The sequence below is a fragment of the Chlorocebus sabaeus genome, chromosome 7, assembly GCF_047675955.1.
Source record: "Chlorocebus sabaeus isolate Y175 chromosome 7, mChlSab1.0.hap1, whole genome shotgun sequence".
Classification (NCBI taxonomy): domain Eukaryota; kingdom Metazoa; phylum Chordata; class Mammalia; order Primates; family Cercopithecidae; genus Chlorocebus; species Chlorocebus sabaeus.
In genome coordinates this window covers 9,112,136-9,129,950 of record NC_132910.1, presented here as the reverse complement: position 1 = coordinate 9,129,950, position 17,815 = coordinate 9,112,136, and positions in this window count along the sequence as shown.

Here is a 17,815-nt window from a genome sequence, read left to right as displayed (position 1 = left end):
AATGGCTAAATTTGGAGACACATAAAACCTAGGAAGATTGAACCACAAGGAAATCCAAAACCTGAACAGATGAGTAACAAGTAATGAGATGGAAGTAATAATAGAAATTCTCGCAGTAAAGAAAAACGTGGGACATGATAGCATCACTTCTGGATTCTACCAAACATTTAAAGAAAAAAAAATTCTACTCAAAATATTCCTTAATATAGAGGAGGAAGGAATATTTCCAAACTCTGTCTATGAGGCCAGTATTATCCTGATACCAAAATCAAATCAAACACACGCACACACACACACACACCAAGAAAAGAAAACTGGAGGCCAAGGTATCTGACAAATATTGAGGCAAATATCCCCAACAAAATATAATGGCAAACCAGATTTAACAATACATTAAAAAATCTTAATCAAGTGGGATTTATCCCAGGGATGCAAGGTTAGTTCAACATATGGAAATCAATCAATGTGATACATAACAGCAACAGAATGAAAGACAAAGACCATATGGTTATTTCAATTGATGCTGAAAAAGGATTAGATAAAATCCAATATCCTTTTGTGACAAAACGCTGAAAAAACAGGGTATAGAATAAACATACATCAACATAATAATAGCCACATATGACGTATCCACAGCTAGTATCATACTGAATGGAGAAAAACTGAAAGCCTTTCCTCCAAGATCTGGAACATAAAAAGATGCCCTCTTTCACCACTGTTTTTGAACATAGTATTTGAAGTCCTAGCTAGAGGAATCAGACAAAACAAAATAAAAAGGGCATCCAAACTGAAAAATAAGTAATAAAATTATCTTTTTTTCAAATATGATCTTACCTGTGGAAAAACCTAAAAAAATAGCCATTAGAACTGATAAACAAATTCAGTAAAGTTTCAGCATAAAAAATAAATATACCAAAATCTGTAGCAATTCTATGCCAAGAGCAAGTAACCTGAAGAAGAAATTTTAAAAAGTTATCCCATTTACAACGGTCACAAATAAAATTAAATACCTAGGAATTAACTTGAACAAAGAGTTGAAAGATTTTTACAATAAAAACTATAAAAAACTGATGACAGATACCAAAGGGGACACACAAAAAAAGAAATATTCCATGTTCATGGATTGGAAGAATCAATATTGTTAAAATATTCATACTACTCAAAGCAATATACAGCTTCAATGCAAACTCTATCAAAATACCAATGACATCCTTCACATAAATTAAAAAAAAAAATCTCTGAATTTTTATGGATCCACAAAAGACCCAGAATTATCAAAGCCATCCTGAGCAAAAAGAAAACAAAACTGGAGGAATCACATTACTTGATTTCAAATTATACTACAATGTTACAGCAACCAAAACAGCAGGTACTGGCATAAAAACAGATATATAGACCAATAAAACAGAATAGAGAACCCAAAAGTAAATCTATACATTTACAGTGAACTCATTTTCCACAAGGGTGCCAAGAACATGCATTGAGGGAAAGACAGTCTCTTTAATAAGTGATGCTGGGAAACCTCGATATCTACATGCAGAAGAACGAAACTATACCACTATCTCTTACTATATACAAGAATTAAATCAAAGTGAATTGGCCGGGCGTGGTGGTTCATGCCTGTAATCCCAGCACTTTGGGAGCCAAGATGGGCAGATGACCTGAGATCAGGAGTTAGAGACCAGCCTGACCAACATGGAGAAACTCCGTCTCAACTAAAAAATACAAAAAAAATTTAGCTGGACATAGTGGCGCATGCCTGTAACCCCAGCTACTCAGGAGGTTGAGGCTGGAGAATCTCTTGAACCTGGGAGGCAGACCTTGCAGTGAGCCAAGATCATGCCACTGCACTCCAGCCTGTGCAACAAGAGAGAAACTCCATCTCAAAAAAAAAAAAAAAAAAAAAAAAAAATGGTTTACAAACTTAAATCTAAGACCTTAAACTATGACACTACTACAAGAAAGCATTGGGAAAACTCTGTAAGACATAGGACATTGGTTTGGGCAAATATGATTTTTTTTAGTAACACCCCACAAGCACAGGCAACCAAAGCAATATAGACAAATGGGATTACATCAAATTAAAAAGCTTCTGTATAGCAAAGGATAAAATCAACAAAGTGAAGAGACAACCCACAAAGAGGGAGAAAATATTTGCAAACTATCCATCTGACAAGAGATTAATAACCAGGACATATAAGGAGCTCATGTAGCTCTATAGGAAAAAAATCTAATAATCCAATTTAAAAAATAGGCAAAATATCTGGATAGACATTTCTCAAAAGAAAACATACACACGTAAAATAGGCATGTAAAAAGGTGCTCATCTTCATGGATTATCAGAGCAATGCAAATAAAAACTACAATGAGATATTATCTCACTCAAGTTAAAATGGTGTTTGTCCAACATACAGGCAATAACATGCTGGTAAGGATGTGGAGAAAAGGGAATTCTCATACATTGTTGGTGAGAATGTAAATTATTACAACCACTGTATGAATATCTGTTTGGAGATTCCTCAAGAATCTAAAAATAGAGTTACTATAAGATCCAGCAATGCTACTGCTAGGTATACATCCAAAAGAAGGGAAATCAGAATATCGAGGAGATATCTGCTTTCATGTTCAGTACAGCACTCTTCACAGTAGCTAATATTTAGAAGCAATCTGAGAACCATGAACAGATGAATGGATAAAGAAAATATGGTACATATACACAATGGAGTACTATTCAGCCATAAAAATTATGAGGTCCTGGAACTGGAGATTACTAGGTTACTAGATTCATGGAACATGAATGGAACTGGAGGTTACTAGGTTAAATAAATAACCCAGGTCCAAAAAGACAGATAACATGTTATCATTTATTTGCGGTAGGTAAAAATTAAAACAATTGAACACATGGAGATAGAGTAGAAGTATGGTTACCAGAAGCTGGAAAGAGTATTAAGGTTGGGGAACAGTTAAGATGGCTAATGTTTACAAAAAATGTTTTGAAAATATGAATATTTTATAGTGCAACAGGGTGACTTTAGTCAATAATTTAATTCTACATTTAAAATATAACTAAAAGAGTATAATTAGATTGTAACACAAGGGATAAATACTTGAGGGGATGGATACACTATTTCAATGATGTGATTATTACTCATTTCATACATGTATCAAAGCATCTCGTGTACCCCATAAATATATATATCTACTGTGCACCCATAAAAATTAAACATTAAAATTAATACAAATTAAAAACCAAATGAAAAAATTTGACTATACATTCTATTGGTGGTTTTACCACATACTCTCTCAGATAATGATGTGACTTTAAACACAGTAATTTGACTCTATGTTGTTAGAAAGATATATCTTAATGTTAAGGAATTACAAAAAAAAAAAGGTGTCTCAGTATTCAATGATCATAAATTTAGTAAAAAATTTGTGTTATTTGTAAACTATTATGTATATATAGAAAGACAAATTAAATACTTGAATACATTAATCTCAAAAATTGGGATATTTAGCAAAATTTGGCAAATTTTATATTTGTCTCAAAAAAAGAGAGCTATTTCAAGGAGAGAAAGTTGTAGGTCGATATATCTGACGAATATTGATGCAAATATCCTCAACAAATTATTGACAAACTGAATTCAACAATATACTTAAGAGATCCTTCACCATGATCGAGTGGTATTTATCCCAGGAATGCAAGATTGATTGAACACAAGCAAATCAATCAATGTAATGTAAAATAGTAAACAGAATTTGTCTCAATAAAGAGACAAACATAAAATTAAAGAATTTGAGTAAAAGTATTAACATCTTAAATTTGACTACAATATGAAATCTCCATGTATGTTACTGTTAAAAAATATTTTTTGTTTCTGTCCACCAAAAAGTATACAAGCAGTGAGCAACCTTATCCCAATGAGTACCTTTAACAATCAGATTGGAGTATCTAAAGACTATTTCTCACTACAAGTAACTAGGTCTCTGTGTAGAAATGTTTGATTTTAGATCTGGGACATGAAATGTACAAGATGATTCTAAAACATCTTTCGTACCATAAAACAAGGATACTAGGCTCATTTCAAAGGATGGAGGAGCTAACTTAAAGGTTTCATTGGTCAAAGATTGAACAATAATGCCTGCAATACACTGAAATATATAAAAATATTAAAATTGATGTGTTTATACTAATACTTTTTAAAAACCCAATTGATCACCTTTGGAGGATTCTAGGGCACTAACGCATTCTGAAAATTGGGAAATGAATGTAATGAATCACTTTTGCATGTCCTGTATAAAATATGTTGGAAGGTAACCACAGGAAATGAGATAAATTTCTTGGTTATAAGAAATTAAAGCTATTAAATGCAAAATAAAAGCTACAATTAAAATGTTACTTTTCCCACCTCCTAAGAAAATAGTGGTTCTCGGTGGTGATCACAAATAACTGCTAAAAAATCACAAGGTAGAAAACCAATAGGGGACTCTTAGGCTTTTTGTTTGTTTTAAGGTTTATTGTGGTATAATTCACAAATACAAATTGTATGTAATTTAAAGAAAAAGAAAAAATAAATGAATGAATGGACATCAATGTACTCATTTATATAACAAGAAATTTGTTTTAGTTGGATGCTAAGAGTCTTCTTAGTTCCAAAAACCAGTCAAGTGTACCTCTACTGATATATTAGCACACAGTAGTCACTTATTGTATTGTTGAGCTCCTCAACCTCAGTCTCCATTGCACATTTTTGCTGCGTTCTTACCTGCCCAAACAGAGACATCTAGGGCAGAGAATATTATTGTACCTAAGTACGTGTTTCTTTCCATTTTTTACTCCCATTTGCTAATAATTAGGCTATATGACTGACATTGTGTAAGAGAATGTTTGGAAAAGCATTAAATTACTTCCAGGCTTGGTACCTAAAGCATCCTGAAGAGTCTCATAGAGCTCTTTGGCTCCTCAGTCTCCTAGAAGAAGGGAATCCTTGAGACTATGCCATGAAGGCCCTAGCAGACAATGCAGCAGCAAAATGAAGGACCTTTAGATTCCTGAGTCACTGCTTTCATGAGTAACCAAGGAAAGCCACAAGACCTGTGTCAGACTGTGATGTAATTAAGAAATAAACCTTTATTGTGTAAGTCACTAAGATTAGTTTTCTAATGGCAACTAGCATTGATTATTGTAATTTATCAGCAAAAATAAATTTGTAATTCCTAAAGATTAATTTATTTGTAATTTTATTTTAGGCAGAAAAGAAGAGAGTATGTAGACTAGATTCATAGTATTTTTTTCTGAGTTCTCCTGTCAGATTTTTTTAAGCATATGCCTGTGTTATAAATCCGTGTGGTCTTGGATACAGGGCAGCCATTATTAATTGAAGAGTAGAAATTGTCAGGATTGGTTCAAACTGATGATAAATCCTTTAATTGTTTTCTAAGGCCCAGAATGTGTGCTAAGAATTTTGTAGATATAACAACCAACTAACCAAAAACTTAGCATTTAAGATGTTTATTTATCCGTAAATAGTTTTAGATATATGTCCAAATGTATTTCTCTTCTCTTCCAGGAGTTTCAGTTTTGTTTTGTTGCGAATAAACGATGTAACATTGATAAAAGAATGTGAAATACATGAGGAGACCATACCATAAGGAAATCAGGAATAATTAATTATCTGCAAGATCGAATAGTCTATATACAAAGCTTGACGTATTTTACCCTCTTAGGGCTTAAGGATTAAATTTCTGAACAGTAATAGGAAATATCTCATAGGGAGAGAATTGTGTGTGTATATATTTATATATATATATAATTGTGTGTGTGTGTATATATATATATATATATACACACACACACACGGAACTGGATCTATGTGTAGAAATATTTGATTTTAGGTCTGGGACATGAAGTGTACAAGATGATTCTGGAACATCTTTCATACTGAAAAACAAAGATACTATTGTCATGTCAAAGGATTAACGAGGTAACTTAAAGAGTTTCATTGGTCAAAGACTGGACAATAATGCCTGCAGTACATCGAAATATACAAAAATATTAAAATCCATATATATATATATGGGTCATTGTTGGGGGCCGCACCGGGGGTGGTGGAGAATGAAAGAACACACACAAAGACAAAGACACACAGAGAACATGGCGGCCGCATTCAGAGCCTCCGCCTCACTTTATTTATACTCCATAAACCTCAGGTCAGCAGAAAGAATGCAATGCAAAACAAACTTTCTTTTCCCACATGTAACCTTCTACTCAGTACCTTGTTTCTATATTCTTTCTTATCTACTCGCCTTCTTGGCGCCTACGGGAGTTCATTAAAAGTTCTGCTGGAGATACTGTCCTTGAGCCCTATCTATTCTCAGCATACTGTTTTCAAAGGCCCCTGCAGGTCATTACTATAATTACTCAAAAAATATTTAAACCTAGCGTACTTAAGTCAATTATATTTAAATCAATTGCTAAAGTGCTTAAAGTTGATTTCCATGTATCTAAAATATTATACTGAATTGGCTTTACAATAATCTTTCTTTCAAATATTTCTTTCAAATGAGAGTTCTGACAGAAAAAAACAAAGTTGTCTTCTATGTTTAATTTATCAATTTGAGGAAATAATCTCCATAATTTAAAATATTAGCATTTAATTTTTTGTTTCAGATTTCTTTGTTTCCTCCTAATATTTCACAGGTCCCTTGATTTGCCTATTATAATGGATAGAGACAAACTAAAAGAAAGAAAAAAAGTGAAGGAGAAGGCAAGAAGTAAGAAAGGAAAAAAAAGAAGAAGAAGAAGAAGCAAAGTGAAGAAAAAAAAAAACCGAGGGAGAGAAGAATGAAGAGAAAGACAGAGGTAGAGAAAAGTCTGATATTTTTGTAATTTTTATATAGAAAATATCTAGAAACCCAAGTTTTCCATTAAGAAGAAAGCAAACGAAATTACAGAAGAAAACCCGAAAGTTTTTAAAAAGTGGTTACATTTGAAATCATACAAAATCTTGGAAGAAATTCAGAATGGCAGACTTAGGCATATGTTGGATAATGGAACTGAGTAAAGACTGATTTAGTTACACATTTAAATAAACTATTAGATTCAGAAAAGAGAGACTAAGTGGAACACAAAGAGAAAAAAATGTAAAAATGCCGTAAAGAAGAGACAACCTGAAAGCAACACTATTTTATTCTGTGTTTAGTTTTCTTTTAACATTTATTTTACATTCAGAGGTACATGTCCAGGTTTGTTATATACGTAAACTGTGTGTCATAGGGGTTTGGTGTATACATTCTTTTATCACCAGGTACTATGAATAAAACTAAATAGGTAGTTTTTTATCCTCTCCCTCCTACCTCATGTAGGCCCTGATGTTTGTTGTTTCCCTCTTGCTTTTTAGCTCACATTTATAAGTCAGTACATGTGGCATTCAGCTTTCTGTTCACAGGTTAGTTTGCTTAGGATAATGACCTCCGACTCCATCTATGTTCCTACAAAGGACACGATCTCATTCTGTTTTATGGCTGTGTAGTATTCCATGGTGTATATGTGTCACATTTTCTTTATCAGTCTATCATTGATTGGAATTTGGGTTGATTCCATGTCTTTGCTATTGTGAATAGTGCTGCAATAAATATATGCATGCTTGTGTCTTTATGGTAGAATGATTTATATTCCTTTAGGTATATATGCAATAATGAGATTGCTGGGTCAAATGGTATCTGGTTTTAAGTTACTCTAGGAACTGCCACTCTGCTTTCCATTTTGACTAAACTAATTTACATTCCCACTATTAGTGTATAAGCATTCATTTTTCTCTGCAATCTTGCCAACATCTGTTATTTGTTGACTTTTTAGTAATAGATATTCTGATTGGTGTGAGACGGTATCTCATTGTGGTTTTGATTTGCATTTCTTCAATGATTAGTGATTTTGTACATTTTTTATGCTTGTTGGCAATACATAATTCTTTTGAAAAGTGTCTGGTCATGTCTTTTGCTCACGCCTTAACAGGACTGTTTTTTGCTTGTAAGTTTGTTTATAGATTCTGGATATTGGACCTTTGTTGGATGCATAGTTTGCAAATATTTTCTCCCATTCAATAGGTTGTCTATTTACTCTGTTGATGGTTTCTTTCTCTGTGGAGAAGTTCTGGAACTTAATTAGATTCCATTTGTCAATTTTTGGTTTGGGTGCAATTGCTTTTGGTGTCTTTGTCACGGAATCTTTACTAGGTCTTACACCCAGAATTGCATTTCCTAGGTTTTCTTCCTAGGCTTTCTTCCTAGGCTTTTATAGTTTTAAGTTTTACATTTAATTATTTAATCCATGTTTAGTTAATTATTGTATATGTTATAAGGAAGGAGTCCAGTTTCAATCTTCTGCCTATAGCTAGCCAGTTATCCAATTACTGTTTATGGAATAGGGAGTCCTTTCCCCATTGCTCATTTTTGTTGACTTTGTCTAAGATTGGGTTGTTGTGGGTGTGTGACATTATTTCATTTAGTTTAAAAAAGGCCTGGTGCAGTGGCTCACACCTGTAATCCCAGCACTTTGGGAGGCTGAGGCAGGCAGATCACAAGGTCAAGAGATTGAGACCATCGTGGCCAATATGGTGAAACCCCATCTCTATTAAAAACACGAAAAATGAGCTGGGTGTGGTGGCGTGCACCTGAAGTCCCAGCTACTTGGGGGCCTGAGGCAGGAGAATCGCTTAAACCTGGGAGGCAGAAGTTGCAGCGAGCCGAGATCACAACACTGCACTTTAGCCTGGCAATCGAGTGAGACTCCATCTCAAAAAAAAAAAAAAAAAAAAAAAAATACAACCACTCATCATACTGCCCAGAGGTATTTGAAAACGCGAATACATTAGGTTAATAAACTTTGAAAATAATTATCAGTGTTGAAATTTGTTTGGCTTAAAGGAGATATTTAAGTAGTTTTTTAATTATTAAGATTTAAGGAGATATTTAAGTAGTTTTTCTAAATTATTAAGATTATCTTCCGATAGCTAATACGCACAAAATCTGTGCTCCAAAAAATCCTCCCTCAAGTAACCATTTTTATCCCAAATGACTTTTAATGCTATTCACTCATACTTTAAAAAAATATGATTATAATTACAGGAATCAGCACAAATATGTGAGTAATACTGTTTTAATTAAGATATAGTTCTGAATCTCCATCTTAATACCAATGTAGTTCTTTTCAGTCTTTGCTGCTCCATTGCTTAAAATATAGATACTTTTGTCTCAGTCTCAATGTATACACTATTGGAAAAATAATAGTTTTTCTAAGTTTTCTGTATTCTAAAATTCATTTTTTTAATCTTGTTGTGGGCTAAATTATGTATTTCCCCGATTCCACTGTTGATCAAAGCCCAGACCCCCAATACCTCAGACCTAATCTTGGCACCTCAGAATGTAACTACCTTTGGAAAAAAGTCTTTTAAAAAGTGATTAAGTGAAAAGAGGTTTTAAGAGTGTGTCTTTGATCAGATGGCTACAAGAAAAAAACAAACAACCCCATCCAAAAGTGGGCAAAGGATATGAACAGACATTTCTCAAAAGAAGACATTCATACAGCCAACAGACACATGAAAAAATGCTCATCATCACTGGCCATCAGAGAAATGCAAATCAAAACCACAATGAGATACCATCTCACACCAGTTAGAATGGCGATCATTCAAAAGTCAGGAAACAACAGGTGCTGGAGAGGATGTGGAGAAATAGGAACACTTTTACACTGTTGGTGGGATTGTAAACTAGTTCAACCATTATGGAAAACAGTATGGCGATTCCTCAAGGATCTAGAACTAGATGTACCATATGACCCAGCCATCCCATTACTGGGTATATACCCAAAGGATTATAAATTATGCTGCTATAAGGACACATGCACACGTATGTTTATTGCAGCACTATTCACAATAGCAAAGACTTGGAATCAACCCAAATGTCCATCAGTGACAGATTGGATTAAGAAAATGTGGCACATATACACCATGGAATACTATGCAGCCATAAAAAAGGATGAGTTTGTGTCCTTTGTAGGGACATGGATGCAGCTGGAAACCATCATTCTTAGCAAACTATCACAAGAACAGAAAACCAAACACCGCATGTTCTCACTCGTAGGTGGGAACTGAACAATGAGATCACTTGGACTCGGGAAGGGGAACATCACACACCGGGGCCTATCATGGGGAGGGGGGAGGGGGGAGGGATTGCATTGGGAGTTATACCTGATGTAAATGACGAGTTGATGGGTGCAGCACACCAACATGGCACAAGTATACATATGTAGCAAACCTGCACGTTGTGCACATGTACCCTACAACTTGAAGTTTAATAATAATAAATTTAAAAAAAAAAAAAAAAAAAAGAGTGTGTCTTATTCTAACATGACTGGTATCCTTACAAGAAGAACAAATTGGTAACACAAACACAAGATATGTGTGCAAACAGAGGAAGATCATGTGAAAAAGTAAGAAGGCAAAAGGCAAACAGTAAGATCTGAGAAAATACCAATCCTGCTGACATCTCAGGCTTCCAGCCTCCAGAGCTGTGAGAAAATAAATCTCTGCTGTTTTCAGTCTGTGGTATTTTGTTATAGGAAGCCTAGAAAACAAATACAGATCCTAAATTATCTGTTCTAGTATTTACTAAATAGTGTGAAGAAAATGTACACAAATTTGTCTGACTTACATGAAAGGACTGATGTGAACATTTATGAGATGCTGATTATAAAAAAATGAAATCCATACATGTTTAAATCATATTAGGAAGTATTTTTTAAATATTTAGTTTTTATGGAATATCATATGGTTTTCACATTAAGAGGGTTTGCTAAATTAGACCTTGTTCAAAGATATTCATCGCCCTTTTTCTCTCCACAGAAGTGTGGTAGTGCCCTGCCCACTTATATTGAGTTGAGCTACATGGCTTATTTTAGTCAGTTAAATATAAAGAGATGCCATGTAACTAAAGGCTTGGGTGGTGTTTGTGAATTGGGGTACTTGTGAGTCTCCTTGGCCATAGAAAAAGTGAACTCTTCATCTTGGGTTCCAGAATGTGCCAGCAGGGGACATATCTGAGCCCAGCTCACAGTACGGAGCTAAACCCAGCTGACTCCCAGCATGAAGCAGAGCTGCCCAGCTGAATCCAGCCAAGATCAGCTGTTGCACAGCTGAACTGAAGAGGCATAAAAGAGAACAAATAACAGCTATTTTAAGTTATTCAGTTTTGAGGGGTTAGACCATGAAGCACTATTGACACCATGATGGATTGATACAGAAAACGTGGTTGCAATCAATAAAATAAAAAAAGGCTAATTACAATCTAGGTGGAACGTTTTAGTAATTTCCAACTGAGTATTTAGCAAATCAATATTCTTGTTGAAAATTTAATTCAGAATATTATCACATATTTTCATTGCCATAAATAACAGAAGCTAATGCTAAAATCTAATATTTCTTAAGTATTTATTGTGTGCCCATAACAATTATAACCTCTGATCATTTTATTTACTCTCACCAATAACCTCAATGTTAAGTATGATGACTACTACATTTTACAGATGCTTAGTGATTTTGACAGGGTCACAAAGCTAATATTCTGTGAAGTCAGAATTTAAACCTAGGATATATTTTCCGGTGTCTGTGCTCTTAACCCAAATGGCATATCCAAGCATCACAGATTATTTGTAAATTAAACATAATATTATAAATTTAATTCGTGATATAATACATATTTTGTAAATAATATATTACCTACTACATGTACTAAAGTGTATGCTTTAATTATATATTATACTATATAAAATAATATTTCTTGGAGATCTGACAAGATTGCCAAATAGGAACAGCTCCCGTCTGCAGCTCGTGAGAGACCAACACAGAAGGTGGGTGATTTCTGCATTTCCAACTGAGGTACCCAGTTCATCTCATTGGGACTGGTTAGGCAGGAGATGCAGAACACAGAGGGGGCGTCGCGTCACCTGGGAAGTTCAAGGAGCTGGGAGACCTCCCTCCCGAGTCAGTCAAGGGAAGCCATGAGGGACCATGCTACCCTGCCTCTATACTATCCTTTTCCCACTGTTTTTGCAATCCACAAATCAGGAGATTACCTCATGTGCCTACACCACCAGGGCCCTGGGTTTCAAGCACAAAACTGGGTGGCTGTTTAGGCAGACATTGGGCTAGCTGCAGGAGTATTTTTTGTACAACAGTAGTGCCTGGAACCTCAGCAAGACAGAAAGGTTCACTACTCTGGAAAGGGGGCTGAAGTCAAGGAGCCAAGTTGTCTCACTCAGGGATTCCCATTCCCATGGAGTCCAGCAAGCTAAGAACCACAGGTTTGAAATTCTCACTGCCAGCACAGCAGTCTGAAGTAGACCTGGGACACTGGAGCTTGGTGGGGGAGGGGTTTCCATCATTACTGAGGCTTGAGTAGGCAGTTTTCCCCTGACAGTGTTAAGGAGGCTGGGAGGTCTGAAATGGTGAGAATTCACCACAGTGCGACAAAGCAGCTGTGGCCAGACTGCTTCTCTAGATTCCTCCTCAATGCGAAGGCATTGCTGAAGAAAAGGCAGCAATCCCTGTCAGGGGCTTACAGATAAAACTCCTCTCTCCCTGAGAAAGGGCACCTGTGGGCACTGCTTCCGCAAACTTAAATTTTCCTTCCTGCCAGCTCTGAAGAGGGCAACTGATTCTGATTAGGAGGATTCTTCCAGCACAGCGTTCGAGCTCTACTAAGGGGCAGACTGCCTCCTCAAGTGGGTCCCTGGCCCCTGTATCTCCTGACTGGGAGAGACCTCCCAACAGGGGTCAACAGACACCTCATACAGGAGAGCTCTGGCTGGCATCAGGCCAGTAGCCCTCTGGATGACGCTTCCTGAGAAAGGAACACACAGCAGTCTTTATCGTTCTGTAGCCTCCACTGGGGGTATCCAGACAAACAGGATCTGGAATGGACCTCCAGCAAACTGCAGCAGACCTGCAGAAGAGGGACCTGAGTGTTAGAAGAAAAACTACCAAACAGAAAGCAACATCAATATCAACAAAATGAACCTCCATACAAAAAACCCATCCCAAAGTTATCAGCCTCAAAGTTCAAAGGTAGATAAATCCATGAAAATGAGGAAAAACTAGCACAAAAATGCTGAAAATTCCAAAAGCCAGAATGCCTCTTCTCCTCCAAATGATGGCAACTTTTCTCCAGCAAGGGCACAAACCTAGACAGAGAATGGGATTGATGAGCTGACAAAAGTAAGCTTCAGAAGGTGGTTAATAACAAACTCCTCTGAGATAAAGGAGCAAGTTCTACCCCAACGCAAGGAAGCTAAGAACCTGGAAACCATCATTCTCAGCAAACTATCACAAGAACAGAAAACCAAACACCGCATGTTCTCACTCATAGGTGGGAACTGAACAATGAGATCACTTGGACTTGGGAAGGGGAACATCACACACCGGGGCCTATCATGGGGAGGGGGGAGGGGGGAGAGGTTGCATTGGGAGTTATACCTGATGTAAATGACGAGTTGATGGGTGCAGCACACCAACATGGCTCAAGTATACATATGTAACAAACCTGCACATTATGCACATGTACCCTAGAACTTAAAGTATAATAATAATAATAATAAAGAATAAATAAATAAATAAAACCGTAAAAAAAAAAAAAAAGAGGTTACAGGAACTGCTAACCAGAATAACCAGTTTAGAGAGGAACATAAATGACTTGATGGGGCTAAAAAACACAGCACAAGAGCTTTGTGAAGCATATGCAAGTATTGATAGCCAAACCAATTAAGTGGAAGAGAGCATATTAGAGATTGAAGATCAACTTACTGAGATAAGTCAAGAAGACAAGATTAGAGACAAATAATGAAAAGGAATGAACAAAGCCTCCAAGAAACATGGGACTAGAAAAGACTAAACCTATGTTTGACTGGCATACCTGAAAGTGACAAGGAGAATGGAACCAACTTGGAAAACACTCTTCAGGATATTATCCAGGAGAACTCCCCCAACCTAGCAAGGCAGGCCAACATTCAAATTCAGGAAATACAGAGAACACCACTAACATACTCCTCGAGAAGAGCAACCTCAAGACACATAATCATCATATTCTCCAAGCTTGAAATGAGGAAAAAAAATGTTAAGAACAGCCAGAGAGAAAGGTTAGGTTATGTACAAAGGGAAGCCCATCAGACTAACAGTGGATCTCTCAGCAGAAACCCTACAAGCCAGAATAACGTGAGGGCCAATATTCAACATTTGTAAAGAAAATAATTTTCAACCCAGAATTTCATATCCAGCCAAACTAAGTTTCATAAGTGAAGGAGAAATAAAATCCTTTCCAGACAAGCAAATACTGAGAGATTTTGTCACCACCAGGCCTGCCTTACAAGAGCTCCAGAAAGAAGCATTAATTAAGGAAAGGAAAAAAATGGTACTAGCCACTGCATAAACATACCAAAATTTAAAGACCAATGACACTGTGAGGAAACTGCATAAACTAATTTGCAAAATAACCAGCTAGCATCATGATGACAAGATCAAATTCACACATAACAATATTAACCTTAAATGTAAATGGGCTAAATGCCCCAATTAAAAGACACAGACTGGCAAATTGAATAAAGACTCAAGACCCACTGTTGTGCTGTATTCAGGAGACCCATCCTCCGTGCAAAGACACACATAGGCTCAAAATAAAGAGATGGAGGAAGATTTATCAAGCAAATTGAAAGCAGAAAAAAGCAAAGGTTGCAATTTTAGTCTCTGATAAAACAGACTTTAAACCAACAAAGATCAAAAAAGACAAAGAAGGTCGTTACATAATGGTAAAGGTATCAACGCAACAAGAGCTAACTATCCTAAATATATATGCACCCAACACAAGAAAACCCAGGTTCATAAAACAAGTTCTTAGAGACCTACAAAGAGACTTAGACTCCCACACAATAATAGTGGGAGAGTTTAACACTCCGTTGTTCATTCTAGACAGATCAATGAGACAGAAAATTAAAACAGATATTCAGGACTTGGACTCAGCTCTGGACCAAGTAGATTTAATAGAAAACTACAAAACTCTCCACCCCAAATCAACAGAATATACATTCTTCTCAGCACCACATAGCACCTATTCTAAAATCAACCATATAATTGGAAAAAAACACTCCCCAGCAAATGCAAAAAAAAAAAAAAAAAAAAAAAAATTATAAAAAGCAGTCTCTCAGACCACAGTGCAATCAAATTAAAACTCAAGATTAAGAAACTCACTCAAAGCCACACAACACATGGAAACTGAACAACCTGCTCTTGAATGACTACTGAGTAAATAACAAAATTAATGCAGAGCTAAAGAAATTATTTGAAACCAATGAGAAGAAACTGATAACGTATTACAATCTCTGGGACACAGCTAAAACAGTCTAAAAGTGATATTTATAGTGCTAAATGTCCACATTAGAAAGCTGGAAAAATCTCAACCTGACCCCCGAACATCACAATTAAAAGACCTAGAGAAACAAGAGCAAACAAATTCAAAAGTTAGCAGAAGACAAGAAATACCTAAGATCAGAGCAGCCTGAAGGAGATAGAGACATGAAAAACCCTTCAATAAATCATTGAATTCAGGAGCTGATTTTTTGAAAGGATTAAAAAAATAGATAGCCTGCTAGCTAGACCAATAAAGAAGAAAACAGAGAAGAGTCAAATAGACACAATAAAAAATGATAAAAGGGAGATCACCACTAATAACACCGAAATACAAACTACCACCAGAGAATACTGTAAACACCTGTATGCAAATAAACTAGAAAATAAATAAATAAATTTCTACACACATACACCCTCCCAAGATTAAACAAGGAAGAAGTAGAATCCCTGAATAGACCTTCAATAACAAATTCTGAATTTGAGGCAGTAATTAATAGCCTACCAACCAAAAAAAAAAAAACTCAGCACCAGTTGGATTCGCAGCCAAATTGTACCAGAGGTACAAAGAAGAGCTGGTACCATTCGTTCTAAAACTTCCAAGCAAAAGCAAAAGGGCGACTCCTCCCTAATTCATTTTATGAGGCCAGTATCATCCTGATACCAAAACCCGACAGAGACACAAGAAAAAAAGAAATTTTCAGACCAGTATCCCCACTGAACATCAATGCAAAAATCCTCAATAAAATACTGGCAAACTGAATCCAGCAGCACATCAAAAAGCATATCCACTATGATCAAGTAGGCTTCCTCCCTGGGACGCAAGACTGATTCAACATATGTAAGTCAATAAACGTCATCCATCACATACACAACCAATGACAAAAACCACATGATTATCTCAATAGATGCAGAAAAGGCCTAAAATATAATTCAACATCCCTTCATGCTAAAAACTCTCAATAAACTAGGTATTGATGGAACGTATCTCAAAATAATGAGAGCTATTTATGACAAACCCATAGCCAATGTTATACTGAATGGGCAAAAGCTGGAAGCTGTCCCTTTGAAAACCGCACAACACAAGGATGCCCTCTCTCACCACTCCTATTCAGCATAGTATTGGAAGTCCTGGCCAGGGCAATCAGGCAAGAGAAAGAAATAAAACATATTCAAATAGAAAGATAGGAAGTCAAATTGTCTCTGTTTGCAGAAGACATGATTATATATTTAGAAAACCCCATAATCTCAGTCCCAAAACTCCTTAAGTTGATAAGCAACTTCAGCAAAGTCTCATGGTACAAAATCAATGTGCAAAAATCACAAGCATTGCTATACACAAGTAATAGATAAGCAGAGAGCCAAATCATGAGTGTACTCCTATTCATGATTGCTACAAAGAAAATAAAGTACTTAGAAATCCAACTAACAAGGGATGTGAAGGACCTCTTTAAGGAGAACTACAAACCACTGCTCAAGGAAATAAAGGACACAAACAAATACAAAAGAAAAATTCCATGCTCATGGATAGGAAGAATCAATGTTGTGAAAATGGCCATACTTTCCAAAGTAATTTATAGATTCAATGTTATCCCCATCAAGCTACCATTGACTTTCTTTATATAATTAGAAAAAACTACTTTAAATTTCATATGGAACTGAAAAAGATCCCATATAGCCAAGACAATCCTAAGCAAAAATAACAAAGATGGAGTCATCACACTACCTGACTTCCAACTGTACTGCAAGGCTACCATAAAAATAACAGCATGATACTGGTACAAAAACAGATTTATAGACAAATGGAAGACAACAGAGGCCTCAGAAATAACACTACCATCTCATACCAGTTAGACTGGAGATCATTAAAAAGTCAGGAAACAACAGATGCTGGAGAGCATGTGGAGAAATAGGAACACTTTTACACTTTGTGGGAGTGTAAATTAGTTCAGCCATTGTGGAAGACAGTGTGGCGATTCCTCAAGGATCTGGAACCAGAAATACCATTTGACGCAGCAATTCCATTACTGAATATATATCCAAAGGATTATAAATCATTACAGTATAAAGACACAAGCACGTGCATGTATATTGTAGTACTATTTACAACAGCAAAGACTTGGAAGCAACCCAAATGTCCCTCAATGATAGACTGGATAGAGAAAATGTGGCACATATGCACCATGGAATACTATGCAGCCATAAAAAAGAATCTTTTCATGTTCTTTGTAGGGGCATGGATGCAGCTGAAAGCCATCATTCTCAGCAAACTAACACAGGAACAGAAAACCAGTCACAGCATGTTCTCACTCATAAGTGGGAGTTGAACATTGAGAACATATGGACACAGAGAGGGGAACATCACA